Source organism: Arachis stenosperma, chromosome 7, assembly GCF_014773155.1.
Source record: "Arachis stenosperma cultivar V10309 chromosome 7, arast.V10309.gnm1.PFL2, whole genome shotgun sequence".
Taxonomy (NCBI): Eukaryota; Viridiplantae; Streptophyta; class Magnoliopsida; order Fabales; family Fabaceae; genus Arachis; species Arachis stenosperma.
The window spans coordinates 45,538,965-45,552,731 of NC_080383.1; the positions used below are offsets into that span (position 1 = coordinate 45,538,965).

Sequence of the window (13,767 nt, forward strand, 5' to 3'; positions counted from 1 at the left end):
ATGATGCTAATTTGGTTAATCAAGATGACAATACTTTGAGTTGGAACCATATTTTTGAAGCAATGGGAGGACATGAGCCTACAACAAATACTAGAAGACAACAAAATAGAAAAAGAAAAAAACCTGCAACTACAAGAGGTGGTGCAAAGGATGGACCAAGTGGGTTTAGGGCTGCAAAAAAAGGAAAAGGAAAGGCAGTAATTGTAGAAAAAGAAGAACCAAAATTTGAAAATGAAGAGAATTCTAAAAATGAAGAAGAATAAGAAGAGATTCAATTCAATGATACCGAATCAGAGGATAATAAGGGTGCAGAAGGACATGATAATCATGTTAATTTAGATAAATTTAATGAGAACTAGAATCTAGATATTCTATAGTTTTTATGTTTTGTATCTTTTATTTTGACTTGTTTATGACTTTTGATTTACGATTTGAACTTGATGTTATGTTTATTTACTAAATTTGCTACTATATTTGCTATATTAATTTGATATTTTATGACTAAAAAGTTGCTTATATGAATAGATTTTATAGTTTATTATATTTGCAATTTTTCTGCATATTTTTTTGTACCTATATGTGTATTTTTTAGGTAATCTGCCATTTCCACCATTTTCTGCAACGCCATCCGCTATAACTTTATGGCGAATTTTTTACTACCGCCATGAACCGCCATCCACAATAAAAAACTATTATACAATTTTGTCCTTTCGATTATCAAACTTTACAAGGACACTTACAATAGAGCTAGTTCTCACGAGCCCCAAGATTTACAAGCATAATAGAAATGAAGAAATCGGATGTACCAACTTTTCTACAACTACTACTATTTAGAATTTCCCATGTCCAAATGCTGTATAATCTATGTCCAGATGCTGTATAATCTCTTCACCGCTTTTTTGAATGGTAGTGGTGTTGAATGACAGTTTGGCACCGTACATATAACATGATTGAATCCTCACCTCTTCACGCTTGAACCTATACATTCAATTTTTCACAAACAAACTGCATCAATTCATTGACTACTTCTGAAAACTCACCTAGACTAAGGCATATTTTTATAAGAGAAATTTAAAAAATTGAAAAGTTTATATCAAGTTAAAGGGTTGAATTAAACAAACTAGTAGAATCATCGTCGCAAAACAAGTTCAGATCATATCATGTTAATAATAATATACATGGACAGATACTTAGCACGTTCTGCTTCATCCCAAGCCAATGCTCAACTTTCAAGAGGACTCAACTTCCTTGCATGATCTTTAGCCTTCTTCTCAGACACCTTGCAATAAAAATTTATAATCAACAACCATCACCAATACAAACTTGCACAAATCAAATACAGTTAACAACACCAACAACACATCAACCTGGATTTATACAATTTCTAGTCATATCAACAAACCAACAACACATGCAACATCAGAAATTCAGAACACAATCAACAGAAGTTCAGAAGACAAACTCAGAAATTAAAATCCATTACAATTAGACAATAAAATCAGAAATCAACACAAAATTAACAAAATACCATCAACAATCAACCATATTATTTCAAAAAAAAATAACTCAAATCCAGAAAAATTAACTCAAAGTCAGAAGAGCAGTGGACTTGAACAACCGTCGGAAGATGAAGGTGAAAGCAAGGGTTGCTACTGTGAGTAAGCAACCATGGGAGGGAGACAGAGAGCTTGAAGAGAGAGACACGACGGCGACGAGAAGAGCTCCGAGCAGAGACGGCTTGATGATGAGGGAAGGGGCGGGCTTGATGACGAGGGCAGAGACGTTGATGACGAGAGTAGCTCCGAGCAGATCTACCGAGGGAGGAACGTCGCCAGAGGAGAATCGAGCAACCACGAGCAGACGACGATAATAGGGTGAGGAGAAGAGGAACGTTGAGCGACGACAGCACCCTCCTGCCGAGGAGAAGAGTTCGGCGACGAAGAGTGGATGGTGGCTGGGTGCTGCTCCAAGGAGGTCTGGGGCTGGGTTCTTCACTCCAGTCTCCAGAGTTTTCAGAGAGAAAGAGAGGGGTAGGATGGTGGTATGGAGCGGCTAGGGTTTTCTCATTGTTCAGAGGGGTTTTTTTTCATATATATAAAGTTAAAACGGCAACGTTTTGAGTGTAGCTTTGAACCAGAAATTCTTAAAAAACCTGGCCGGTTCCGACGGTTCACCGGTTAATCACCAGTTTTTTACTAAACGGTTTTTGGAGTCAACCATACCGATCATATGACTGATTTTCGGTTAATTCGGTTGAATTGACCGATCTATGCTCAAAAGTATAGATGAATCATAATTAATTTTAGAAAAAAAATTAGGACCGAAGAAGTAATGGAGGAGTGCTCACTGGAGAAGACAAGGCAGCCGAGTAACAGAGACGTCCGTGAGGAGGTGATGGCTGAGCAGTTAAACAGAGGTGACGGAGAGGAGGACAAGCGAGCAGAGACATTCGTGTTTCGCGTGAGACAGAGTGAGATCGGAGAGGGAGAGAGAGCGAGCTTGAAGAGAGAGAAGCCAAGCAGAGACATCCAGGACGGCAACAAGAACAAGACCGACAATGGTACCCTCTGTCATTACCGCCGCCGACAATCACAGAGGCAGGCTTCACGATGAGCACAATACGGTAAGGAGGAGAAGAGTAGCAGCGGCTGGTGGGCTTCGCGATGAGCACAGAGAAGGTGAGGAAGAAAAGAGTGGCGATGGCTGGGGGCTGACGGTGGCTGGTGGGGCTGGGTTCTGATAGTGGCGGCGATGTTTGCTCTGATAGGATTTCCCTAGTGAAGGAATTGGGACTGGGTGCTAATGGGTTGAAAGGGAACTGGGACCGAGTGTTAGTTAGGGTTTCTTTTCTTCTTTTTTTTCCTTCCTAACGTCAAACCGACATAGTTTTTTATGCAAGTCACAAAACCGGATCTTTAAAAAATCCAGCCGGTTTGGCCAGTTCACCGATTAACCGTCGATTTGACCTATTTTTAACCAATTTTTTGCAGAACAGTTTTGTGGATCAACCAAAACGGCCGGTCCAGTTTTCACAAAAATCAATCATGTTTCTACCCTCTTATTATTCTAAAAACTGAACAACGTTATCTTCTATGTTCAGTTTCCAGAATAATAAGAGTGTAGGATATGACAGGCACAAGAATTTGAGGATCCAATACAGCATTACTAATTTACTACTATATTCTTCCATAGTTCCATTCTAGCCACAAACTTCATGACAATCTAAGACAGAATCCCCTTTTATGAACCCACTTAGCTATTCATCACGGCATCATCACCATGTTCATTAATTTCTATCAGAACTAAAAAATAAATGAACAAATTTAGGCTCTTAAAAACTTGGTCCCTTGTGGAAAATTACAATTTACAACCCAGTAAATCTAAAAGGATCACACAAACAATAAACATACTAATAAAATATTATATTTTGTAGCTAATTGTTCATCTTCATGACAATCTGCAATTCAAAAATTTCTGCTATCAATCTAATTATTAACACATCATGCCAGAGAATCAAAAGAAAGGTTATATATTTAATTAGGGCCGTTTTGGGGGCACCGAACGCTATATTATAACAAGTGCAAAAACTATAAGATGACAACAATTAAGTTGAAAGAAGCATACAGTTGGAAAGATGCATACATATATACACAAAATTGAATCAGAGAAAAACAGATCTAGAGAGAAAAAGAGAGGAACTGACTGAAGCCATTATCGACGAGGAAGTTGAAGGTGTGGTTGTCGCAGTTGTAGGTGAACTTGTTGTTGGAGGAAGGAAGCTTCTGGAGGCACTGGAATGATGGCGAGGAGAACAGGGCTGAGTAGACGTTCGCGACGTCAGAAGCTTCAGAGTTCAGAGTTCAAGACAACGCACAACTGCTTCAATCTGCGACGGTGACATCTGCTTCGATCCGTTGACAGCAGCTCCAATCCGGCATCGATTGTGGTAGTGACGGTAGAATTTGGTGCAGAAAGCTGGAAGAGAAGATTAGGGTTGAGGAGGTGTGGTGACCGCTGTGTTGTGTGGTGGGTGCTCTTCAAAATGAGTTGGGTAGGGTTCACCTTCAGTTTTTATTTTTATTTTTTTCTTTGCGCCAAAACCACGATGTTTGATGGATTTGAGAAACCGGCACTTTCAAAAACCCGGTCGGTTCATCCGGTTTAATAATTAACCACCAGTTCAACCGATTTTTTTGTTAATTTTTTGTAGAATGATTTTAGAAATGGACCAGACTAGCTAGATAACCGATTCTCAATTAATCCGGTTGAACCGGTAGATTCAGTCCGATTTTCATAACTTTAGTAATTATATATTATATTATATAGATTTAAATATTTTTTTCATAGCAAAATAAATCTAATATTTGTCTTCTTTCTTAAAAGAAGAAGTACAACATCCCATAAAAATTAACTTGATATTAAAAGTAAAAAAAAAATTAAATTGTAAACTCTGAATTTTAAATTTAAATTATTGATATAAATTATAAAATATAATAAATAGAGAATTAAAACTTATTTAATTAACAAGAAGAACAATAATTTGTATTTAATAAAAAGTGTTTAAAGATGAGTTATAAAAATAAGTGATAATATTATCCAAATACTTCACGCGTGTATGTGCTTATATATACACACCTTCATTGTGCATACTAAAAATTAATTATGTCATTTAAGATATAACTCATTGACCAATGTATTGTTTAACTTATTTTTATTATGTACTTCTTATTATATGTATTTTATATCAATGATTAGGCCATACTTGATATATATACATATACACACTAGTTAAGGAATAATGATAAAAAAAATCTTTAAGAGGAGAGTGATGAGGCTAATTGTAATTTTTTTGTTCCATTTTTTTGTAAGTTGTTGTTCTATTTGCTGGATGCTAATTGCTGTAAGATTTTTTTTAAATTTATTGATGGCTTGATGGCTGTAAGATTTTTTTGTTAGTCTGTTACTCTGTTTTAGTATTTTCTAATTGCTTGATGGCTCTGATAGTGCTTTACACTTTTACTGTTTTATTAGTTGCTGATGATTCCTAATTTTTTTGTTCAAATTTGCTAATGGCTTTGTTTTGTAGTTGTTGGTTTTGCTGGGTTTAGTGTTTTGGAATGTTTTTTAATGGGCTAAAGATTGTAATTGCTGCCACCGTCCGTCCATGGATCTCAGCCGCCGTCCGTGCTCTCTAACTCCTGTCTTCTTATTCTTTTTACCTGGGTTCATTGAAGATAAGATTGCTTGAATTTTTTTATTTATTTTCTAAAGCAGCTATAGATATGCTGCAATTTCTTATACTTCTATTAATTAGTTCTAATTCCAAGGTCTTTGTTCTACCAACAACAGAAAACATAAACAAAAAAGAAAAAAATGGACCCTTTTTCATCCTTTGATGGAATTTTGAGACTTGAACATGAAAAATTCTGTTTTTGTGGCTTTTGTTGAAAAAAATGAGGTACTTTATATCTGGGTCTTTTTGTATGCCATTTATGGCTGAATGTATGGTATCTGTGTTGATAACTCAGATGTTCATGTTTTTTTAGTATCAAGGCATGTTTAGCTTCTTATTTGAAAGTTTTTTATTAACTTAGATAGATAAATAAATAGATAAGAATAGAGGAAGTTGAACAAGCTAATAAATTAGCTGTTGAAAGATGTCATAGAGTTCTTAGTATTTTGTCTCAGCTAAGGGATCAAGTTCAGAATAGGAATTTAATGGTGAAAACTGGTGAAGCTGTGTTGAGGTTTAAGAAAGTTGTTTCTTTGCTTCACAATGGTTTTGGATCATGTAAGAGTGAGGAAGCTTAGAAAGCTTCAAGTACCCTTCTCTTAAAGCATACTCTTAGATAACCCGAATTGCTTCAAGAACAACCATCACCTTAATCACGACCAATCAAAGAAAGTAGTGATGCTGCCTGAAATTTTGATAATCTTTGTTAATCTTTAAAAAAGTTTGTTGTTCTTGTGTAACTTATTATTGTGTTATTGTGATTTAATTATTGGTGTTGTTGCTGTGCAATTGTTATTGTGATTTAATTATTTTTTCTGACATTAAAGATTGATTGTTAATATTTTGATGTTTGTACTTTTTTAGAATATTGATTTATAATTTATTTATTATTTTATTATAAATGATTTTTTCGGTTGAACCATGGTTGGACCGGTAGAACAAATAAACCAGTAAATCAGTGACTAGAGCGGTTCGATGACCTGTCCGGTTTTCAAAACCATGCTAAAAATAGAACTTTGAGTCAGATTGATCATTTTGATGGTTAGATAACAACACATTAGCAATCAATTCAAAGCGTTTGATCTTAGATACCATTTTCACTATTAATCCATAATTATATACCCAATATTCAGTGAGAAAGCAACATAAATCACAAAATTATACTATGCTGTGATGCTGTCATAAATCATTTCATGTGACAAACAAATAGAACAATAATACAGCGTACCAAGCTCCAAAAGGCCAAAAGAAACTACCAATGAATGAAGACTTTACTCGATTCCAAAATATTATTGATCAATAATAATTCGCACATAAATGTAATTTACACTTTAAAAACAAAGGCTCTCAAATCTGAATGGTACTTCATGAGTTCAAAAATGCATATCTTCAGGTTTTAACAAAGATTTGGATAAAACTCGGATGACATTTTAAATGAAGCTGGATATTTTATGGCTTGCACAGTTTCAGGCAGTGCAACATCATCTTCAAACTTTGTGTTGCAGCCCCATAACCGAGTGAGAAGTCGTTGGCACTTCAGAGACGACTGTCTGAAATATGTCCGGTACCCCTCAACAACATCTTGCTTGCTTATTATGTTCTTCAATTCTTCGGCTTCCTTCTTTGATATATCAAAGATATACCTGAAAAACAATATCCTTTGTTATCATTTTCTTCAAGGTTGGTCTTCCTTACTCATCATCCACAAACTTATTATATAACTAAACGTAAAATCACCTTTTATCAAGTATCAACAATCTGACTCCACAATCGATTGCTCTCGTAGTTAAGCGAATGATCTTTCTCGAGCAGTTTTGCCAGTAACCCACTTTTGTAATTCTCAAAGGAATCATCATCAAGCCCATCCTGCAGTCAACATATAATTCCTTAGAACACAAGTCTTTTAATTTGGAAAAGAGTAGGGTGTGCCTACAATTTCTTGAGCACCCAAATCATGTCAAATTTAATGCAATTCATGAGGGAGCCATTAATCTCAGAACAATGAGATAGAAGGAATCAGGAATACTAACCAACATTTCTTCAACGCCATCTATGAAGTTGTCGATTCTATCTTGCACGTAAATTGGGTCGTACTCAGATGATTGAACACAGAAACAAAACCCAAAAACACTGTACGTTAACCGTAGGCTACATTCGACAACATATCCAAGCTGCTCTTTTGTCCTGTATCCAGATACACACAAATAAATAAACAAATAAAGAAATAAAAATGAATACAACCCATAAAAAGCCATGGAAAGTGAAAACATATTTTCATTAACAAATGTTAAACGCTCAAATGCAAGAAACTAAAATAGCATTCAATAGTCACCTCAGCTGATTGAAAAGCGGCTCATCCACAACTTCCTCAAAAAGATCAATTAAAGCTTTCAATTTGATTGATCCCAACCCAAGATCTTGCTCAATTTGAAAATATAGCTGCATGAATATTGAATACCAAATTAAGAAACAGGAGAAGTTTGTTAGAAATTTCAAAAAAAAACAATTATCCATGAAAAGTGACAAACAAAAATAATCCAACTGAAATTACCTCAACCACAGAATTCTTTTCTGACTTGTTCTTTACACAAACATCTCTAACTAGATTGGCACTGGATGAAAGGCAAATAACGTGCTCAGCGTGCCTCAGCTCAACGGGAAGTGGATTTACTATAAAGTTCGTCTTAAATATATTTGATATGTCAATTACTTCTTCTGAAATATTTCCATGGCATAGACCCTCAATGTATAGCTGTCCAAGGTTGATGTAAAGGAATAAATTTCAAACAATTTATTGATATAAACTAGAGAACTATAATATATCATGGAACTTATGTTTAAAAACCAAGTAATTAAAAACTAAAAAACAAAGAACAAGCTACCAAGAAGTAGCTACTTTCTTGTAAATGTAAGCATTATCAAGCTGAGACAACAGATTCTCATACACACAAACAGAACAAGTGCATCAAACAAAGTAGTTATATTAAGTTTAGGGTTTAGGGTTTAAGGATATAACACTTCCCATGCATGTATTTTTTGAAAACATTATTCTTTTTTTTTTACAGAAAATAAAATAAAACTTGACAATAAAAGACTGCAAAATAGTCCAAACAATAACATATAAGATTAAATATTTCATGCCTACCTTGGAGCGAAGTTCGGGGATAAATGCAATCAAATCATCAAGAAACAAATCATTTAGATGATGCAGCTTTTCCTCAATGTCATAAAAGCTCGGCACAAAACTTGCAATCTCAAATATGACGAATGACTTAAAGGCTTCATGTTGGTATTCTTCAAAGTTCTCTTCATGTCTTCTTTTATAACCTGAACGATAATGATTGGTTCATTACAATCAACAAAGCAAACAGAACTATGGAACCGGGCAAAAAGGATAACATAGACATTTTGATAAGAGATAAAAGGAAATATGTGATGTACCTCAAATCGATTGCCAGCAGGAATAAAGGATCTAGCTACCGATAAAACTTTAGATAAGAGAACGGGAAGCTTCTCATTGAAACCATAGACCTTCAGTTCCAGTTTGTCGCCAACATAGGAGACAGAAGTTTCTAACATTGCAATACTAGCTTGCACAGATAGACACATGTTGTATGAAGTCCTTTAAAAATAAGATTTAAGGTACTACATTCACCAACAGTTTCTTAGATTGCCTAAGATGATTTAATTTTAACTCAAGCCAGATCTTATGATACAAAATTTTGTACATATAAACTAGCAGATGATATTTTGGAAAGCTGGAATGAAAAAAAAAGTAATTAGTTGGGAGTTTGAATAGTCAGTTAAGAGTGGAAGCCCCTCTCTCTAAAAGATACCTTTCTCAATTAATCAGTTTACAAGCTTAAGGTATGAAGCTATGTAGTAAATAGAATTACCTAGTGAATCTGTTCAGAAACAAAACGTATGAAGGACAGGAAATCCTCCAAACAAGAGAGAAGTAAATAAATAACAGAAACAACAAAAAATTTCTAACTGAGCAACATCTTTTAATGGAGGATATATAATATAGACGAATGACTCTACTTTTAGTGTCAAGCAAGACAGACGATTTACCAGATATATGATTCATTCAACTCATCTTTAAGGAGGAGAATGAACAATTCAAACAATACACAACTCTGGGCATTAGCATATCCACCCTTCAAGTTAATCCGAAAATATGTCAACAGAACGTACAGAAAAATCACTTGGAATGAACTCATTTTTTGATGGAAGATGTAGCGAGGCCTCAATTTCTGGAGGATTTCTCCATAACTCCATTAAATCTTGAGCAATGTCTTCTTCAACATAACGTGAACCAAACTAAGGTTCACATTGGACACCTGAAAAGTAGCACCATCAAGTTGTTCAATCATCATGATGGAAATATAACTTCCAGATATATTTTGTTAACAATTGAGTTTAGTTATCAATTCCCAATGGTTCAACATAACAGATTAACAGTGAAAGAAATAAATAAAAGTGCCAACTAGCCAAAGGTGAAAAGATAACTCATGTTCCGACTTAAGGAACAACTTCGAAACAACCTCTACTCTCATGTTTTCTGGAATGAAGAAACCAAGAAGTTGCTTTATCAATTGCTCATCCCAAGTCTGGTAGACATAGTCACCATACATGACATGCTCTGGCGGATAAAAGAGTAAATTTTCTGCACAAGAAAATAATTCAAATAAGCCAGAAAGATATAACAAATCTGCATAGGAAGTATCTAAAATTTCAAAATATATTGTAATTGGGTTGAAAGCATAATAAATAAATGTTCAGTTTTTGCTATAAACACAAACTGACAACAATTTTTTTTTAATCTCTATCATATGTTGCATGTTCTCCATATCCTATTGATTAACAAATAACTTAAGAAAACAACTCCAAGCAGATAAATTAGAAACCTGAGAGTTCAGCAGCATAATCATCTTGCCGTTGCTCTTCTGCAAATCTAAAATCCATTTTCCCGATGCTTTGAAGTTCTCTGAATATCCATTCTTGTGGAGGAATTTGATGCAATAACTTCAAGTATTGATAGACAAAGCCAATGATATCAAAGATCTGGGAAGTGAAATCAAAGTTAAGCCATATTGAAGAGAAGTAATTTGTAGAAATTGGAAAGCATAAGCTGATCTGAATGATCACACAAGTTAATTTACCCATCAACTAGTCAATACTGTTTTCACACTTGTCTATTGACTGAAAAATTTTAATCCAATATAATAATAATAATAATAAAGCTGAAATTGAAATAAAAATCTTATGTTTGAAGTCCCACTAAACACACTACTTGCTCTTACTCTCTTCTATCTGAAAGGCCATACAAGTGAAGAGATTATGATCACCTTTTCAACACCAGAGACGGTGAGGACCCTTTCTGATAGCTCCAAATAATTCCGCAACCCAACTCTCAAGCACATCAAGAGGGTCTACACATTTATACATAAAGCACATCACTATAAAGTATAAACATACCAGTTTATATTGGTCTCAATCCTAATCCTGGCGTGAGCTGTTAAAACAAATAAATCTCATTTTTGTAGAAGATAAATCTATGATGAACCTAATCTTGAGACTAGTATAATTATTTCTCAACTATTAATAAATGTATAAGTGGCTGCAAACCTGCATACCCTGGTTGGCATATTGGGAATGGGAAAAAAAAAAAACTAAGCACCTTATTATTGCTGGAAGAAAAACATGACTAAAATAAAATTGTAAAACTTTAAATTGAATAATGGTGTAGGGAAGTAGGAATTCACCTCCACCAATAACAACAAGCTTCATTAATCCACCATGGTAATAATCTTTGTATAGTTTGAATATTTGCTTCCGCAAATTAACACCCTTCTCCATAGCATCAACCAAGCTCTTCTTATTCCCTTCATGTACATGGAAAAGAATGAAATAGTAATTTAATTATACAGAGAAATCTAGATATCTAATTGACCATGTAATAGCAACACTTTTATGGCATACCCCAAAAGAATCTGTTTAAAGGATGACCAATAGCAGAAGTATGGCGTTGAAGTTGTTGAAGACGGCAAGCTTCGCTTTGCAAAGCCTGGTTAAATTCTATGCTCAGTTTTGTATACCATTATGGTATACCAAAAACATTATCGGCAAACTGACCTAAGACATGAATAATGTTCTTTTTTTTCCCTTCGAAATGGAAATATGAAGTATGAACAATATTCTAATAGCAGCTATTTCAAACAAGTTCTTCCTCCAGTCCCAACACAAATTGACCCTTGCCATACAATCTTATAAGTAAGCCCAAAGAGCCCAACAAGCAGCTGGATAGAGAAGACCCAAAGAAATCCCGTTACACAGAAAGAAAAGCCGCCTAAGCCGAACCTCTACCAAGCCTTGCAGATGTAACATTGCTATCAACCTGCTCCCTGACACCACACATCCACAACACGTGTTGGTGAACCATACATCTCTGTATATCTACAATCTGTACACTAGAGTGACCCTATCTTAATTCAATTATACATAAATATACACAAACAAATCATCCAAATCCAATGATCCAATTATTCAAACAGCATGAGATACACAGTTTCACAGAATCACATTATCACAATAATTATTCAATTATTCAAATTCTTATTTCTAAATTGATAAAATCAATTCTCACCGGAGAGTGGAGAGGCGAGAACGCGAGAGAGAGACGCAGAGGCAGAGTGGCACGGAGTGGCAAGAGGCGAGTGGCGAGACTGCGAGAGGCGATGACCGAGCAACGAGCCAGGCAGCCAGCGACGAGCAGCGAAGCAAGCGAGCAAGGCAGGTCAGGTCAGGAGACACCGAGACAGCAAGCCAGCGACAAGCCAGTGAAAGACTGAGAAGTACTCACTAATTTTTTTACTGAGAAGTACTCAGTAATTTTTCAAATTCTACAACTGGAAGCTATGAATCCATCCGTCCAGCAATCTTGTATTCAACCACAACTGGAAGCTCATTTGAAAGACTGATGGTAACTAGGTTAGACAATCGTGCTGCCTTTGTGAAAGAGTTCATGTACCGCAATGCAAATGTCAAGGACACAGGCTCATTCATCTCTACAGTAGTGGCTTCTTCAGGCTGCAATATCAACCAAATACCATGCAAAACCATCAATTAGTATGTATTTCAAATTATACGAGAACTAAATTGTACAAACAATAAAGTTATGATTAAAAAAGAACAAATAAATCTCTGTTACCTTGTCCACAGAAGAGTTATGCCTGCAGACAATGTTTGCAGTTCCAATATCATCTTTTGTGGAAAACTTTACACCTTCCTTAGTAACGGAAATGACAACTACAATATTCATCGCACACTGAACAAATTGTATCAGCTAAACTATTAACTTCCAAAAGAGAACCATAAAACCCCCGAAAATTCAGAGCAAAGCAAATTACCAGTGTCACCAATACTGCAAATCCTAGCAGACTCAGTAGACGGCATTCTAACAATGGCATGGTACTCTGCCTCAGGAATTCCAAGGTGCTCACTGTCGATATCCATCAACTTCATCTCAAAATCAGAAATTTATCTTGTGCTTCAGGACATAAACAGAAAAAAAAAAGAATAGTCAGATTACAAATCTTTTCAATATCCAAAACTTCATAATTCAGATCTTGAATCAAAATGTAATATTAACAGCTGCACTACCAGAAACAGATTCCAATACATGAACAAAACACAGCTGAACACTATCTTGCTTGAAATTAAACACTAAAGCTTAATTCCTGCATATAAATTTTTACAATCCTAGAAATCCAATCACCAAACACTAAATTTTGTAGCAATTCATTAACAATTGAACTCATATCAACTACAGAATCAAGATCATGCCTCTCATCCCCTTGCAGAATACTAAACTTTCAAACACACAAAAAACAATGTAATAGGTCTTCCCTTTCCAGTACAGTTTTCTAGCAAGAAAGAATCCTAAGCGTCAATAAAAAAGTTTAACGAATTAAAATAATACCATATCAAAATTAGCAACTAAAGATCAAACAGAAACAGGAAAAATGAACCATGCAGATATAAAACCCTAGAAATAATCGGACAAAATTAAAATGAAAATTGAAATCAAGATTTTTTGGGAAAATGAATAGTACTTGGGCTCTCGAATATGAAAGTGACGGTGTCGCTGCCGTCATCGCCCTTGACAGTGATGATTGTCATCATTTCCGGCGCACCGTAGCATCTTGGCCATGTTGAGATTCATCCCCATCGAGATGTTGCGGTCGCACCGTAGTGCTCGAACCCTTCAGACCGCAGTAGGAGCGCCACGAGAGCAACGTGGCTCGAGTCCATGGCCTGGAGTGAGAACCCAGTCGCAGAGCAATCGAAGTTCGCATTGTTCATGAGCTCCCGGATTGCTTCTAGAACCTTCTTCAGCAAAGAGCCTTGCACCAAACGGAGTTCCAGCCAGCATCTTGAAAATGGGGGTGTTGCAGCTTTGCAGGTTTTCTTGCTTTCTGATTTTTTATTATGTCTGAATAGAATCAGTAATCTTTTAGCTGAATTGTTAC

General features: G+C 35.5%; 2 pseudogenes; both read right to left on the minus strand.

Moving 5' to 3' along the window:
• Positions 1 to 6,585: 6,585 nt before the first annotated feature.
• On the minus strand, positions 6,586 to 11,654 carry LOC130939751 (nardilysin-like; annotated as a pseudogene).
• A 497-nt stretch (positions 11,655 to 12,151) lies between these two features.
• On the minus strand, positions 12,152 to 13,657 carry LOC130939752 (proliferating cell nuclear antigen-like; annotated as a pseudogene).
• Positions 13,658 to 13,767: the final 110 nt, after the last annotated feature.